We start from the raw sequence: 16,761 nt of genomic DNA, 5'->3' as shown, positions 1-16,761 counted from the left end.
TCACATGAAATGTGTTCAAGAGATTTTCAAAAATAGGAAGGCATGTTTAGGATGGAATACGATTATATACTGAGTATAGAGTCCACTTTCAGGAGTACTTACCAAGGAACAGACTCACCATTCAAAGCTTGAAACTGAAGGAAAGTCTAATTTTTAGTCACTGTCATTGGGGTCAAACAAATAGATAATCAGACACTGATTTTAAATAAGAGCCATAAATAAAAAATTGAACGAGTAATACAGCATATTGGAGGAACTGAATTATTAACTTCTTCGAGTGACACATATTTGTGTTTTGTGCCAGGGAGAGCAGACCAGAGGTGTTTCTCTTTAGTGACAGTATAGGATAGCATCAGGTTCTAAGTCAGGTTGAGACAGCTAGTAAAATGATTCTAAGGCTCTTATTCTATTTTGGTGCATGTCTCTAAAATATGAGTTTTAGGTACTAATGTTACAATGAATGCTAGCAGAAACAGCAAATGTTACTAATGTCAGCACAAGCATTCAAAGCCTCCATGGTGGCTCCTGGTTTAACCGTTAGTTCTGATCTGCCTTCCTGACCTGACCTGTCTGCTGAGGGAGCTAGTAACGCAGTTTAACGTAGAATTAGTCTTCAAATCTCCAGCAGCTTTTTGCCTTTCACCATCAGTACCCTAATAACACTGCCTGATTCTCTGGCTCCCAGACTCATGCTCTCTAATGCCTGTCTTTCTTCCTCATCTTTCCATGGAGCTCCTGTTTATCTGATATTAGCTTCAAAGTCCAGCTTTAAAAGCCTGAATATCCAGAAAATGTAATCTATATTTCAGGCATGTTTCCACTACAAGTTAAAAGAATACATGTGTCACATTGTATATAAAATAAGAATATACCTTAAAGGACATTCACTTATATATTTAAATTTCTGCTTAATTTTAACATGTATTTAGAGATCGTTTTCTAGTTAAGAAATAATGAAATGCATGAATAAACAGTATCCTGCAGGATGATTATCAGAAGGCTTTATTAGTCCTAGGACATCTCCTATCCTGCTTCGTGTCTACAGAGTGATCACTGCTTTCTCTGACCTGTTGGTAAAGTGAAATCTTCTACTCCTACTCCTCATACCTCAGTGGACCCTGACAGTTTATAAGCTCAGGTCAGGGCTGCCTAGAATGCCTTTCCAGTAATTTCCTGTTAACAGATCATCAACTCTCATCTTTTATAAAACAGAAGTCAGATTATATGAACATGAAAACTGTTAGCTTCATAAATAGTAATTTGAATATTAAAAATTAGAATGCTGAAATATTTATGAAAATAACCAAGTTGATGCAGTTTAGAGGAAAGTATTAGAAATCCTATGCCTCGTTACAACAATAGAAATACTCTGGTTTATCTTAATTTTCTTTTTCAATGACAAAATGTAGAAATGATAGATTTTCATTTATTCCATTTTAAAAAACTGACTTAAATGTGAAGGGGTAAGACAAAAATATTCTCTAAAAACTTGCCAGGTGCGCAGACATGTAAATAGAGAAACTGTTATTGTAGTAGGGACATTTCACCATATTTTCACCAGCTAGAACTTCCCCCCAAAGCTGGTAAGTGACAGCGGTACCCAGGTTATCACACTGTAGAAGATGACACAGGATTTCCTTCAAATGAGGACACGCATCACTGGAGAATAATTCTGGACAGCAAATCAGGTTAAACTAGATGGAACCTTTACCAGCTTCCCTGCTGCAAAAGAAACACTAATGGGATCTTTATCAGGTAGCTAGAGGATTTCTCCCTGCTCTTTATTAAACACCTTCCTACTGGGCAGCAAAGAAAGGAGCCCCATTGTTCTCACTTCCTGGCAGGACATTTCTGGGATTCAGTAGGAGCAGATGGTCCTCAGCAGAGGAAGAAATGAAAGACAATGAAGGACAAGTTACACAAGACTTCTGGATTCATCATTTGTAAGGAGAGACATCAGCTCTAGATGTTCTTAAGCCCCTCTCAGTTTGCCATTGCGACTCCGCCACACTGAGTTTACCAGCCCTTTCCAATAAAGTAGGGCACCAGGGAGGAGCTCTGACTAGGAGGAGTAAGAAACCCATGTTTAGACAGCGTGGGTATCAGATGTGACTCTGAGACCCCAGCACAGAGCAAGAAAGGGATCTTCAAAAGGGTAGCTTTTTTCTTTTTCCTAACCCTGATGATTCTGCCAGCCTTCTCCCCTGCTCTTCTGAAACCATTAATCAATGTGTAAATAAGGATTTATATAACTGGGAGCTGCTACTATTTCTGATCTTTTCCTCAACTTGGACTTGAATGTAGAGGAAAACTCACAGAGATGGGAAGGGCTGGAGCTGAGTCACCTGCTCCCTGGAGTGAGTGCAGTGGATGGGGAGTCCCAGACACCTTTTCTGTCCTGACAGAAGGACAGGATTCAGGGTGCTCAGGAGCCTCTAGGTGTGATGGCTTTAGAGTCTGATCGCCTAAAACCAGCCCATTCCCCAGAGACATTCCTGGAGAGCCCAGGGAACAAATGGCAAAGCATACTCTCACTGTTCTACATCTTCCCACAAAGTAGGGCAAAGCCTGCCCCTCCTCTCTTGGGTCTCCAGCTGTGTTATCTATGGGAGTGTGGGTGTGCATGTGCACGTTTGTGAACCTGTTTATGCAGAGAGATAAGAACTCAAGAAGAATGGCAAAGAGGTCTGTACTCAGGAGAATCTTGGTATGAAACTTTTACAGATAAGTCACACTTCGGTGCTTGTCCCATAAGTAAAATCCCCAAGGATATGTACTATGCACTTGATCTCGATATTGTTCCTGCATCTGTATGCTACAGTTGGAAAGATTCATGAAGTAATAAGTGTAATCCCCAAGGAGCTTGTTACTGCAGCTTGTTACTCAAAATATTGGATCTTTCTCAGGGAGTGAACAATCTCTGCTGGGAAGTGTTAATGTGCAATAATTATCAAAATTTTCCACTGCAAATATTAACAAGTACTTGGAAACTCTTTGAGATGCAACCCTATTTCCCCAGGGCTTCCCTGAAAGCTCAGCTGGCAAAGAATCCTCCTGTAATGCAGGAGACTCTGGTTTGATTCCTGGGTCAGGAAGATCCACTGAAGAAGGGATAGGCAACCCATTCCAGTATTCTTGGGCTTCCCTGGTGGTTCAGCTGATAAAGAATCCACCTGCACTGTGGGAAACCTAGGTTCGATCCCTGGGTTGGGAAGATCCCCTGGAAAAGGGAAAGGCTATCCACTCAAGTTCTGGCCTGGAGAATTCCATGGACTGTATGGTCCAAGGGGTCACAAAGAGTCAGACACGACTGAGCAACTTTCACTATCACTTCACTTCCCCGCTTTAGGCTATTCCTTAAGTATTTGTCTCATTTTGATAACACTTTTTCCCTAACTACGTGTCATTTAGAGATATCATTGTCTCCTGTTTAGTGTTGTGAACATTAAATTTAGATGATGGATGGGTTTGCCTGAACACAGATCCACAGACAACACACAAACATGATGACTCAGACCCCTTAAATTCATGGGTATTCACATCAGTTTGGAGAAGGTAATGGCACCCCACTCCAGTGTTCTTGCCTGGAGAATCCCAGGGACAGAGGAGCCTGGCAGGCTGCCGTCTATGGGGTCCCACAGAGTCGGACACGACTGAGCGACTTCACTTTCACTTTTCACTTTCTCACATTGGAGAAGGAAATGGCAACCCGCTCCAGTGTTCTTGCCTGGAGAATCCCAGGGACAGGGGAGACTGGCGGGCTGCCGTCTATGGGGTCGCCCAGAGTTGGACATGACTGAGGTGACTTAGCAGCAGCAGCAGCAGCATATCAATTGGTCCTTGATGCTTCCAGAAACCATTCTGTTTCCTTAGTCTTCTTCCAGATGGTTTTTTAAATTTTCTTTCTTTAAATCTCCCATAATTCCTTCCACCCATAGTCTCAGCTAGTGAGTAAGTAACTGAGAAAGCAACTATGAAAGTAACTATGAAAGCAGTAAGATGCCAGACAGCACTAACATACCGAATGAGTTACTGGATTTGTGCATTTATCTGAATTTGGAGCTAAGAGTTTTTTCCCAGAGAAGACCAGTCTAAAACTTATGCTATAAATTCTACCACTCTTGCCTACTCAAGAATTTTTCTCCAGCAATTTCTATCTGGAAAATTTCTGCTTCTATTTTGTCTTGAAAACATCTGGTCAGAATATGAAACTTCATTTCAATGATACCAATTATCTATTTGGTAGGTCCAATTATCTATTTGCTAGGTCCAATGATCAGATCGTAGAAGTCAACTGTTTTCTGTTCACTTTCTATAGGACCTCATGAATCCCAGGGATTTCAACACATTTCATGGAGAAAGGCAATGGCACCCCATTCCAGTACTCTTGCCTGGAAAATCCCATGGACAGAGGAGCCTGGAAGGCTGTAGTCCATGGGGTCGCTGAGGGTTGGACATGACTGAGCGACTTCACTTTCACTTTTCACTTTCATGCATTGGAGAAGGAAATGGCAACCCACTCCAGTGTTCTTGCCTGGAGAATCCCAGGGACGGGGCTGCTGTCTATGGGGTCGCACAGAGTCGGACATGACTGAAGTGACTTAGCAGTAGCATATGCTGATAAAACATAGGTAAATATCACAAGCCAGGCCTCTTCCCCAAATGCAGTGGTCCAGAATAAATGCTTTTCTACTGCACATCAGAGTGAATCAGCAAGTCTTCCTACTTCTATGTTACAGGGTAATTCCAGTGCCCAAAAGCCAGCTACAAGGAGCTGATTATAAGCTTCTTTCTCATGCATTACTCTCGCTTGCTGTCAAGAGAGTGCCTGGTTTATAATAGTAGATACTATTCTATTATATATATATTTTTAAGGATTAACTTGTGTATGCTTAATACTTCTCTTTATTTCTTACCTTCCTCTAGTTGTCTTTGGTGACAGAAGCATATATACATATACATATATATAAAATATATACATGCAGTATATATACACATATATATTTACATATATATTTTATATTGCAGTTATAAACAAAAATATTATTTGTATTTTCCAACACTGGTTATAAAATTCAGTCATGATCCCACAATTTGTATTAAAGTTTAAGAGTTCAGAATCTCTGGTATGCTTAGGTTCTAATCCTAATCCCAAGTTTTATACTCTAATGATAAATTTTTTTCCGCATATCATAAGTTAGTTTGTTCCCTTGATCTTGGCTCCACCTTCCAGAGGCTGTAAGGATGCTGGGTCTCACCATGGCTGCAGGGTTGTTTGTTTTCCAGGGTACCATGGAGCTGGAGTGATGATGATGGCTACAGAATAAGTTAAAACCCTGCAGACCTCACTGTTCTTAACAAGGTCAGCAGTTTTTCCTGGATGAACACGGATGTTTTTGCAAGTCTTTAACTTCTGGGCTTTGAAAACAATGGTTTTGACAGATTCTGTCAGTGTGCCTTTTGAGTTTCTGGAGCAGAGTTTCTGGAGGTCTTTACTCGATTTATTCCTAGTGACCAGTGCTTTTTTAAAAGTAAAAGTATATTTTCTGTCTATGTAGAGATAGCATAAGCTATTCTTTATACAATATAAGCTTAGATAAATTTGAGGAACTTTTCATATGACAAACTCCTGCCTGTTTAGGTGCCCAAGAAGTAGGTATGTGGTCCTGATGACTTTTTGCATTTCAGGTCAAATTGTATAGCAATATCTCAGTGTCATATTTATGTCACAAATTTGGGGAAGATTTAACACAGAGGAGATTTATTTTTGCTCTTTTAAATTCAATTTGCCCATCTTCATCTTGGTTTGCTGATTGAAGAATATATACACACACACACCCACACACACACACACACACCCACATGAGCTTTTTGTCTACAAAATGGTTTTTATTTCCCCATAGTTTTAATTTTTAAGGTAAATTTTGATTATATGCTCCTTTTAGAGGACCTCAGAGAAGTGCAGGCTTAATAAGAGCAACTTAATAAGAAATTCTGATATGATTACTGTGACTTCTTAAAGTGAGAGTTCAACTGGAAATACCTAAGAGATCTTGGTGTTAGTATTCAAAGGAAGATATCATTTTCTTGAAGACTTCATTTTTAGGACCTTTAAGTAAGAAAGAAATTTTTCCCAAACTTGAAAACAATGTCCTATTTGTCATTTTTTCTTCAGTTACTTCTTTAATAATACCTTTGATAACTGACTCCACACATATTGTTTGGCACACTGGTACTTGACATTTATGTGATTATTTCTTATACCTCTGAGCTAAAGTGTTAGTTTTCTAGGAGTGCCATAACAAAGCACCACAAACTACATGGACGAAACAACAAAAATATATTTTCTTATTGCCCCAGTGGCTAGATGTCCAAGAGCAAGGAATCAACAGGTTTAGTTTCTTCTGAAGCCTCTCCTTCGGCTTGTAATGGCAATCTTTTCTCTGTTTTCCTTTCATGTATGTCTGCAGCCTAATCATCTCCTCTAAAAAGACATCAGTCGTATCATATTAGTGCCCAACCTAATGATCTCAGTTTAGCTTAATTACATTTTAAATATGCAAGCTTACTTATGGACACATTCTGACAGTTAAAACCTCAACATTTACGTTATGGGGAGGGGACACAATTTAGTACATAATAACTACCCTTATTTTACCCTACTTTTTTTTAACAGCCACAAATCAACTTGCTTAATATTTACTTCTCAGGCTTATGACTTGATATTTCTTTTGCTTTTTGGCTGTGGCACATGACATGCAGGATCCTAGTTCCTCCTACTGCTGCTAAGTCACTTCAGTCGTGTCCGACTCTGTGTGACCCCAGAGACGGCAGCCCACCAGGCTCCCCATCCCTGGGACTCTCCAGGCAAGAACACTGGAGTGGGTTGCCATTTCCTTCTCCAATGCATGAAGGTGAAAAGTAAAAGTGAAGTCGCTCAGTCGTGTCCGACTTTTCATGACCCCATGGACTGCAGCCTACCAGGCTCCTCTGTCCATGGGATTTTCCAGGCAAGAGTACTGGAGTGGGGTGCCATTGCCTTCCCCTGCACCCTGCAGTGAAAGTGTGGAGACTTGTCTTGACTGGACAACCAAGGAAGTCCTTGATTTGATCTTTCAGATTAATTATATCTTTGAAAATAAAACTCAGCATTATATTGTCCCTGTAACTTAGCCACTCAAACAGGCATCAAATATAAAGAAAACTGTTATCTAATATGGTTGTTGGATGTATAACTATACATATGTGCCCTTGCCAAACCCTCCTCAAACTAATGCAATCTACTATTGTCTTCCTGATTTAGTTATCAATGAGTTTTAAAAATACTTGTTAAGTGCAAAACATTAATTTTCCAAAATATTTTTTCCCAAAACACTTTGTTGAGAAATATAAAATTGTTAACGCAGTCAGAAGTGAATTGAATGAGTGTGCTTTTTAAGTTGGGGATTCCCTGGTAGCTCAGCTGGTAAAGAATCCACCTGCAATGCAGGAGACCCCAGTTCAATTCCTGGGTCAGGAAGATCTGCTGGAGAAGGGATAGGCTACCCACTCCAGTATTCTTGGGCTTCCCTTGTGGCTCAGATGGTAAAGAATCTGTCTGCAATGCAGGAGACCTGGGTTCAATCACTGAGTTGGGAAGATCCCCTGGAGAAGAGAATGGCTACCTACTCCCGTATTCTGGCCAGGAGAATTCCATGGAATGTGTAGTCCATGGGGTCACAAAGAGTTGGTCACGACTAAATGATGTAGGACAAGTTTGTTTAAAGGGAGTGCAAGCAAGCTTCACATTCATACATTTCTCCCAAGGAGTATGTAGCTGAAATCTCCAACAGAGATTGGAGTTATGGGCAAATAAGAAAGCTAGGATTTTAGGGGATGAGATTATAAAGAGAAAGTATATGTAGAAAAATATTCTAAAGATATCTGTGGAGGTTTTCGTAGGCATTGCCTAAGTCCTAATATGAAAAAAATAAATGTGTCTTAAATCTAAAAGGAACAAGCCCTAAAAGGAACAAAGTGAACTTCAACAAGTTTAATTGTCATTAGGGAGAAAAAACAAAGCTTTGCTTCATTAATCTTAATATATAATAAAATAATCTATAGCCTTTATGATTTATTATTCCAAATATTAAAAAGCAGGAAGACTTGATCAATAACCAAGAGATAAAAGAGCCAATAGAAGAGGTCTAAGATATACCACAGAAACTGAAGCCTCAAGACTTCAAAATAACTTAGATCAAAGAAAATGGGGTGGCGGGGGGAGATACACAAAATACAAAAACCAATATTTCAATGAAAAATTAGAATCTACAAAAATAATCAGATATTCCTTCTTCTGTCTCCCCTCTGGTGAATGAGGCTACATCTAAGAGGCTTGTGCAAGCTTCCTGATGGGAGGGACTGCAGATATTCCATCTTAAGGAACAAATAATAATATGTGAAATTAAGAAAACAGCATGTGGATTTAATAGCAGACTTGATCCAGTCTAGTGCAAGATCAATGAATTCAAAGGAAGATCAACAGGAAACACTCAAATAAAAACATTAAAAGAAAAAAAGGAGATAAAATGGAGTAGCATATGGAAGACCTATGGGAGTGTGATTTTTAGAAGCTAACCATCCTGAAGAAAATTGCCAAATAAAATGGGACAGGAGTGGCAAAAACGGTGGAGAAGGAAGAACTTGAGGTCACCTCCTCCCACAGTAACAAAAAATTATTAAGTATTTATAGAGAAACTATTAATGTAAAAGCTCAGAAGACTAACAGAGATCTTCTATAAGTAAAGAAGGAACCACAGTGAGATAGGCAGAAGGGGTAGTGACATGATAGAGTCAAGACTTAGCTCCTCAGGTGGGTGACCCACAAATAGGAGGATAAGTACAATTTCAGAGTTTCTCCTTGAAAAGCAAGGGGTCTAAGCCAGACTTCAAGCTGCTCCTCAGCCTGGGATTCCTGTACCAGGAAGAAGAGCTCCAGAACATTTGGCTTTGAAGGCCAGCAGTGCTGAATTTTGGGAGAGCCATAGGGCTGTGGGGTTAAAAAAAAAAAAAAAAAAGACTCCACTCTTAAAAAGCAAACATGAAATCTCACCAAAGCTCTATGGCTCAGAGCAAAAGCAGTCATTTAAATGGAACCTGGGTGAGACACACTTCCAATCTTGTGAAACCTTCTAGAGAGGTATGAGGCAAATAGAACTGACTTTGGGGACATAGACACTATAAACAGCCATTGTGGGGAGCTCATTCTTATATGAGGACGCTGGTGCTGGCAAGCACCATTTTGGAATCATCCCTCTAGCTTTTAGTCCAGGGAACTGGCTCCACTGCCTGCCAGTAGCACCAGTCCTTAGATGCTCAGGGCCAAGCAGCAAGCCAGGCACCAACACTGGGCCACTCATGAACAAGCTGACTGCCTCAAGACCCTCTGAACACACAGCCTTACCCACCAGAGGACCCAGGACCTGATCCCACATCCCAGAAAGCTGCCACTAGCCCTGGGAACCACCTCATCCACCAGTGTGCAGGCATCACGCCCAGGATCCCCTGGGCCACAGTCTTACACACCACAGGCCAATGGAAGCTCTGTAACACATGTGACCCTACGGCCAGCTATGACCCTATGGCCCCTGGCTCCACCCAGCAGCAGGGTAACACTAGATTTGGGATCCCTGGTTCCACAGCTACCCATGGAAACTGAATAGACATTTTCTAAAGATGTGTGAATGACCAATAGGCAAGTATAAAGATGCTCAACACTGCTAATTATTAGAGAAATGCAAATCAAAACCACTGAGGTATTACCTCATACCAGTCAGAAAGGTCTTCATCAAAAATCTACAAATAATAAATGATGGAGAGAGTATGGGGAAAAGGAACCCTCCTACACTGTTGGTGAGAACGTAAATTGCTGTGGCCACTTTGGAGAACAGTATGGAGTTCCCTCAAAAAACTAAAAATAGAACTACCATGTGATCCAGCAATTCGCCTCCTGGGTGTGTATCTGGAAAAAATGAAAACACTAATTTGAAAAGAAACATTCACCCCAATATTCATAGCAGCACTATTTACAATAGCCAAAATAAAAAAGCAACCTAAGTACCCAAACAAATGAATATGAAGATATGGTAAGTACATGTAATGGAATATTACTCAGCCATAAAAAAGAATAAAATTCTGTCATTTTCAGCATTATGGATAGAACTAGAGACTACTACACTTAGTGAAATAGGCTAGACAGAAAAAGACATGTACTGTATGTTATCAATTACATGTGGAATATAAAAAATAATACAAACAAATATATATGCAGAACAAAAACTCACTGATATAGAAAACAAACTAGTGGTTACCAAGTCGAAAGCAAAGAGAGGAGGGGAAAGTTATGAATAAGGGATTAAGAGATGACAAGTTACTATATATAAAATAGATAAGCAACAGGGATATATTGTATAGCAGAGTATTCTGCTATAGCAGCCATTATCATAATGATTTTTAATGAAATATAATCTGTAAAAATAGTGAATCATTATGCTATACATCTGAAACTAATTAATATTATAAACCTACTATACTTCAGTAAAAAAAGAAAAAACTAGAAGAAAATATATGTAGTACTCTGATGTTGATCTTACTGATTTTTTGAATGTTGCTTCAGGCAAAGGAAGAAAAAGCAAAAATAAACACATGGGAATACATCAAAAGAAAAATCATTTGCACAACAAAGGAAACTACCATCAAAACGAAAAGGCCACATACTGAACAAAATATTTTCATGTGATCTATCTAATAATGAATTAATATTCAAAATATACAAAAAACTGATACATCTCAATCTTAAAAAAAAACAAAACTACAACCTCATTAAAAAATGGGCAGAGTCTGAATAGACTTTTTTTTCCATAGAAGACATACAGATGGTCAACAGGCACTTGAAAAGGTGCTTAACATCCCTCGACAGAGAAATGCAAATCAAAACCACAAAGAGATATTGCTTCACACCTGTTAGACGGCGATTATCAAAAATACAAGAGATAACAAGTATTGGTGAGGATGTGGAGGAAAGGGAATACTTGTTCACTGTTGGTGGGAATGTAAACTGGTATAGCCACTGTGGAAAACAATGGGGAAACTTCTCAAAAAATTGAAAACAGAATTACCATACAATCCAGCAATTCCAACTCTGGGTATTTATCCAAAGAAAACAGAAACACGAGTTAGAAAAGATATATGCACCCCTATGTTCATTGCAGTATTATTTATAATAGCCAAGATATCCAAGTAACTTAAGTGCCCAACAATAGATGGATGGATAAAGAGTATGCAGTGTATATACATGATAGAATTCTACTCAGCCATAAATCTTGCCATTTTCAACAACAGGGATGAACTTAGAGCTATTATGCTAAGTGAAATAAGTCATAAAGAGACAGATAAATATTGTATATTTTCACTAAATAACAAAATAAATGAACTAACACAACAAAACAGAAACAGGGACATAGATACAGAGAACAAATACATCATGGCCAGAGGGAAGAGAGGTAGAGAGGAGGGAAAAAAAAAGGAGAGGGAGGGAGATAAAGACACACAAACGTCCAGTTGCAAAATAAGTGAGTCACAGTATGAAATATACAGCATGGGAAATACAGACAATAACTATATAATATCTTTGAATAGAGATAAATACAAGCTAGATTTATCATGGATCATTTGGAGATGTACAGAAATATCAAATTGCTGTGTTGTGTAGCAAAAGTTAGCAGTGTTATAGGTCAATTATACTTCAGACACAATCAGACTCATAGAAGAAGAAATCAGGTTTGTTATCATCAGATAAGGGGGCAGTGGGAACTGGGAGAACTGGATCAAGGCAGTCAGAATTACAAAATGCTTACTATAAGATAAATTAGAACTAGCGATATAAGGTACAATATAATAAATATAATTAACACTTGTGCTCGTGTGTGCTCAGTCATATCTGACTCTCTGAGACCCCAAGAACTGTAGCCTGCCAGGCTCCTCTATCCATGGAATTTTCCAGGCAAGAATACTGGAGCAGGTTAGTTATTTCCTTCTCCAGGGGTTCTTCCCAACCCAGGGATTAAACCTGCATCTCCTACATTTGCAGGAAGATTCTTTACTGCTCAGCCACCAGGGAACCCCATAATTAACACTACTATGCATTATATTGTATTCTTTGCAGCCAACGATGGAGAAGCTCTATACAGCCAGCAAAAACAAGACCAGGAGCTGACTGTGGCTCAGACCATGAACTCCTTATTGCCAAATTCAGACTTATATTGAAGAAAGTAGGGAAAACCACTAAACCATTCAGGTATGACCTAAATCAAATCCCTTAGGATTATACAGTGGAAGTGAGAAATAGATTTAAGGGCCTAGATCTGATACATAAAGTGCCTGATGAACTATGGAATGAGGTTCGTGATGTTGTACAGGAGACAGAGATCAAGACCATCCCCATGGAAAAGAAAGGCAAAAAAGCAAAATGGCTGTCTGAGGAGGCATTACAAATAGCTGTGAAAAGAAGAGAAGTGAAAAGCAAAGAAGAAAAGGAAAGATATAAACATCTGAATGCAGAGTTCCAAAGAATAGCAAGAAGAGATAAGAAAGCCTTCTTCAGCGATCAATGCAAAGACATAGAGGAAAACAACAGAATGGGAAAGACTAGAGATCTCTTTGAGAAAATCAGAGATACGAAAGGAACATGTCATGCAAAGATGGGCTCGATAAAGGACAGAAATGGTATGGACCTAACAGAAGCAGAAGATACTAAGAAGAGGTGGCAAGAATACACAGAAGAACTGTACAAAAAGATCTTCATGACCCAGATAATCACGATGGTGTGATCACTCACCTAGAGCCAGACATCCTGGAATCTGAAGTCAAGTGGGCCTTAGAAAGCATCACTACGAACAAAGCTAGTGGAGGTGATGGAATTCCAGTTGAGCTATTCCAAATCCTGAAAGATAATGCTGTGAAAGTGCTGCACTCAATATGCCAGCAAATTTAGAAAACTCAGCAGTGGCCACAGGACTGGAAAAGGTCAGTTTTCATTCCAATCCCAAAGAAAGGCAATGCCAAAGAATGCTCAAACTACCGCACAATTGCACTCATCTCACACGCTAGTAAAGTAATGCTCAAAATTCTCCAAGCCAGGCTTCAACAGTATGTGAACCGTGAACTTCCAGATGTTCAAGCTGGTTTTAGAAAAGGCAGAGGAACCAGAGATCAAATTGCAAACATCCGCTGGATCATGGAAAAAGCAAGAGAGTTCCAGAAAAACATATATTTCTGCTTTATCGACTATGCCAAAGCCTTTGATTGTGTGGATCACAATAAACTGTGGAAAATTCTGAAAGAGATGAGAATACCAGACCACCTGATCTGCCTCTTGAGAAATCTGTATGCAGGTCAGGAAGCAACAGTTAGAACTGGACATGGAACAACAGACTGGTTCCTAATAGGAAAAGGAGTACATCAAAGCTGTATATTGTCACCCTGTTTATTTAACTTTTATGCAGAGTACATCATGAAAAACGCTGGACTGGAAGAAACACAAGCTGGAATCAAGATTGCCGGGAGAAATATCAATAACCTCAGATATGCAGATGACACCACCCTTGTGGCAAAAAGTGAAGAGGAACTCAAAAGCCTCTTGATGAAGGTGAAAGTGGAGATTGAAAAAGTTGGCTTAAAGCTCAACATTCAGAAAACAAAGATCATGGCATCCGGTCCCATCACTTCATGGGAAATAGATGGGGAAACAGTGGAAACACTGTCAGACTTTATTTTTCTGGGCTCCAAAATCACTACAGATGGTGACTGCAGCCATGAAATTAAAAGACACTTACTCCTTGGAAGGAAAGTTATGACCAACCTAGATAGCATATTCAAAAGCAGAGACATTACTTTGCCAACAAAGGTTCGTCTAGTCAAGGCTATGGTTTTTCCTGTGGTCATGTATGGATGTGAGAGTTGGACTGTGAAGAAGGCTGAGCACTGAAGAATTGATGCTTTTGAACTGTGGTGTTGGCGAATACACTTGAGAGTCCCTTGGATTGCAAGGAGATCCAAACAGTCCATTCTAAAGGAGATCAGCCCTGGGATTTCTTTGGAAGGAATGATGCTAAAGCTGAAACTCCAGTACTTTGGCCACCTCATGTGAAGAGTTGACTCATTGGAAAAGACTCTGATGCTGGGAGGGATTGGGGGCAAGAGGAGAAGGGGACGACAGAGGATGAGATGGCTGGATGGCATCACTGACTGCATGGACATGAGTTTGGGTGAACTCCGGGAGTTGGTGATGGACAGGGAGGCCTGGCGTGCTGTGATTCATGGGGTCGCAAAGAGTCAGATATGACTGAGCGACTGATCTGATCTGATGTATTATATAGGAAATTTGTAAGGAGAGAAAATTCTAAGAGTTCTCATCACAAGGAATTTTTTCAACTTCTTTAATTTTTTATCTATATGAGATGATGTTTACCAAACTTACTGTGATAAAATTAATTTTTCTATAAGTCCAATCATTATGCTCTATCACTTATACAGTGCTCCATGTCAATTATATCTCAATAAAACTGGAAGAAAAAATAAAATTAAAAACCAAAATGGGAGAAAAGCAAATTTTGAGGGAATTACTTTGGAGTATTTCCCAACATGATAAAAACTTATGTTTCCATGAACACAGAAAGCTCAGCAAATTGGAGGCAAGAAAGGTGGAATTAAAGTGAGCTAAAACATATAGTCTTCTGAAAACCAAACAGAAACTATTTTCAAATCAGGGAAAATATTTATACATATTATCATCAGACAGCATTTCTTTCAGATGGAAAAACAAATTTTTTGTTTAGTGTTTCTTGCAATAAACTGGCAATAAACACTTAATTTTTTCCTTCTACACTGGATCCACCAGATTTAGTCCTATCTATTATTCCTTACTTGGATATATTTCTCAGTAACTATAGGCAAGTTCAGACTCTCAAAGATTTCCTCTAATTAACCATTCATCCACCCTTTTTCTGTTCCAGATATAGATCCAACTATTCATTTTGTCTAAGTTAATCATTATGTAAAAGCATCAGTCTACCAAGTTGCACTGCTTTAGTGTAGGAGAGTAACTTGTAAGCCTTGCTCCTCTGATTCAGTTCAGTTCAGTCGTTCAGTCATGTCCGACTCTTTGCGACCCCATGGACTGCAGGACGCCAACTCCCGGAGCTTACTCAAACTCATGTCCATTAAGTCGGTGATGCCATCCAACTATCTCAGCCTCTGTCGTCCCCTTTTCCTCCTGCCTTTTATCTTTCCCAGTATCAGGGTCTTTTCAAATGAGTCAGTTCTTCGCATGAGGTGGCCAAACTGTTGGAGTTTCAGCTTCAACATCAGTCCTTCCAATGAATATTCAGGACTGATTTCCTTTAGGATGGACTGGTTGGATCTCCTTGCAGTCCAAGGGACTCTCAAGAGCCTTCTCCAACACCACAGTTCAAAAGCATCAATTTTTCGGTGCTCAGCTTTCTTTATAGTCCAGCTCTCACATCCATACATGACTACTGGAAAAACCATAGCCTTGACTACATGGAACCGTGTTGGCAAAGTAATGTCTCCGCTTTTTAATATGCTGTCTAGGTTGGTCATAACATTTCTTCCAAGGAGCAAAGTGTCTTTTAATTTCATGGCTGCAGTCACCATCTGCAGTGATTTTGGAGCCCCCAAAAATAAAGTCAGCCACTGCTTCCACTGTTTCCCCATCTATTTGCCATAAAGTGATGGGACTGGATGTCATGATGTTAGTTTTCTGAATGTTGAGTTTTAAGCCAACTATTTCACTCTCCTCTTTCACTTTCATCAAGAGGCTCTTTAGTTTGTCTTCACTTTCTGCCATAAAGGCAGTATCATCTGCATATATGAGGTTATTGATATTTCTCCCAGCAACCTTGATTCCAGCTTGTACTTCATCCAGCCCAGGATTTCTCATGATGTTCACTGCATATAAGTTAAATAAGCAGAGCAACAATATACAGCCTTGACGTGCTCCTTTCCTGATTTGGAACCAGTCTGTTGTTCTTGAAAAGCTATGGATGAAGGTTCATGACATTGTACAGGAAGCAGTGATCAAGATCATCCCCAAGAAAAAGAAATGCAAAAAGGCAAAATGGTTGTCTGAGGAGGCCTTACAAATAGCTGAGAAAAGAAGAGAAGCTGAAGGCAAAGGAGAAAAGGAAAGATGTACCCATTTGAATGCAGAGCTCCAAAGAATAGCAAGGAGATATGAAAGGCCTTCTTCAGTGATCAATGCAAAGTAATAGAGGAAAACAATAGAATGGGAAAGACTAGAGATGTCTTCAAGAAAATTAAAGATACCAAGGAAACGTTTCATGCAAAGATGGGCATAATGAAGGACAGAAATGGCATGGACCTCTGATTACTGCTTTCAATATTCACTGTTAAGTCTTGCCTCAGAGTGAACTACAAGAGATTTAAAACAACTCCACTCCTCTTCCCTTCAAAATACAAAGGAAAACTCTGAACTGAAAATAAAAAACTCTTCAGCATTAAAAAAGAAATTGGTGAATGGCATTTAATTAGAATAAAAGAGTTCTGTGGTATTGGAGAAAACTCTTGTGAGTCCCTTGGACTGCAAGGAGATCCAACCAGTCCATCCTAAAGGAGATCAGTCCTGAGTGTTCATTGGAAGGACTGATGCTGAAGCTGAAACTCCAACATTTTGGCCACCTGATG

This window comes from Bos javanicus, chromosome 4, assembly GCF_032452875.1.
Source record: "Bos javanicus breed banteng chromosome 4, ARS-OSU_banteng_1.0, whole genome shotgun sequence".
Classification (NCBI taxonomy): domain Eukaryota; kingdom Metazoa; phylum Chordata; class Mammalia; order Artiodactyla; family Bovidae; genus Bos; species Bos javanicus.
This window is presented reverse-complemented; position numbering follows the sequence as displayed.